Source organism: Microtus ochrogaster, chromosome 5 (genome assembly GCF_000317375.1).
Source record: "Microtus ochrogaster isolate Prairie Vole_2 chromosome 5, MicOch1.0, whole genome shotgun sequence".
In the NCBI taxonomy this organism is placed as follows: Eukaryota; Metazoa; Chordata; class Mammalia; order Rodentia; family Cricetidae; genus Microtus; species Microtus ochrogaster.
In genome coordinates, this window is record NC_022012.1 from 16,623,403 (window position 1) to 16,624,677 (window position 1,275).

The window sequence follows — 1,275 nt, forward strand, 5'->3', positions numbered from 1 at the left end:
CCCAAGAAACAGATATCCACTAGCATTCATGTGCCATATATTCTCTCTCAGCCTTCAGGCAGTACTTTTAGTGGGTTTTCCTTTCAGTTCCTGTAAATTTACCTACTTTGAACATGTCATATGTCATATGAATAGAATTATAATGTGATCCTTTTTAGCTAGATTCCTCCAATCATCAGGACCTCCCCCCCACCTCCCCACCCCCCAGTTTTGGTTTTTCTTGTTGAAACTATCTCATTGTGTAGCCCTGGATGACCTGGAACTCACTCTGTCGACCATGGTGGCCTCAAACTCACAGAGATTCACCTGCCTCTGCCTCTGAGTGCAGGGATTAATGTCATGGGAAACCAAACCAGACCTGGATGGACACTTTCAGATTCATGCTGTGGCTGAAATAATTCTTTATTCTTTGGCCAGCTGGCGGTTGTTTGTTAGTTTCCATCTTTAGGCCCTCAGAACTAGCGCTCATGTGCCGCTGTGTTTCCATTACCCTGCCTACACATCTCCACAGCTCGTCCTGCTGAACTCTTCACCTCAGCTTCCCGGGCCACCTCTGCCCAGGAACAGGGTGACTGTTGAGCTTCAGAGGCACCGCGTGACTGCGCAGCCTCACCCTCACCAGATGTGGTCTTCTCCACATCTTTGCTAACATTTGCGATTTTCATTGTTTAAACCAGCAATTGGTTTAAATGTGAAACCGCATCTTACTGTAGTCTTGATTTGTGTTACCTGATGACTATGGTGTGGAACATCTTTTAATTTGTTTAGTTGATCTTTGTATTTCTTTCTATCTGCTTGGGCTTTTTTTTTTCCAGATATTTTTATCATTCAGTTTCTTGATCATGTTGTGTTTGACAGCTCCAGCCACCTATCCATACTGAGGATACAGGAGGTAGGGTTAGGTTTGTTGTTGTTGTTGTTGTTGTTTTTTCTAGCTTTCTGTCTGAGGTTTTTAGTGGAGAGAAAACATGTTTGTGAAGATCAGAAGTCAGCTTCCAGTATCCTTGTCAAAGTGCCATATACCTTCATAGTATGTTTTTATTTGAAGAAGTTTTTATTTATTTTTTTTAGTGTGTGTGTGTGTGTGTGTGTGTGTGTGTGATATGTTTGTATAGGTGCACAGGCGCCATGACATGCATGTGGAGATAACAGGACAGCTTTTCTATCTATCTATCTATCTATCTATCTATCTATCTATCTATCTATCTATCTATCTATCTATCTATCTATCTAAGATTTCTGCCTCCTCCCTGCCACCGCCTCCCATTTCCCTCC

The 1,275-nt window shown here is 42.4% G+C and overlaps 1 protein-coding gene across 2 annotated transcripts in view; it reads left to right on the forward strand.

Annotated features, from left to right (window-relative positions):
- Kiaa0895 (KIAA0895 ortholog) overlaps window positions 1-1,275 on the forward strand; it is a 53,890-nt gene that overhangs the window by 38,872 nt on the left and 13,743 nt on the right. The gene's annotated exons all lie outside the window — the stretch shown is intronic.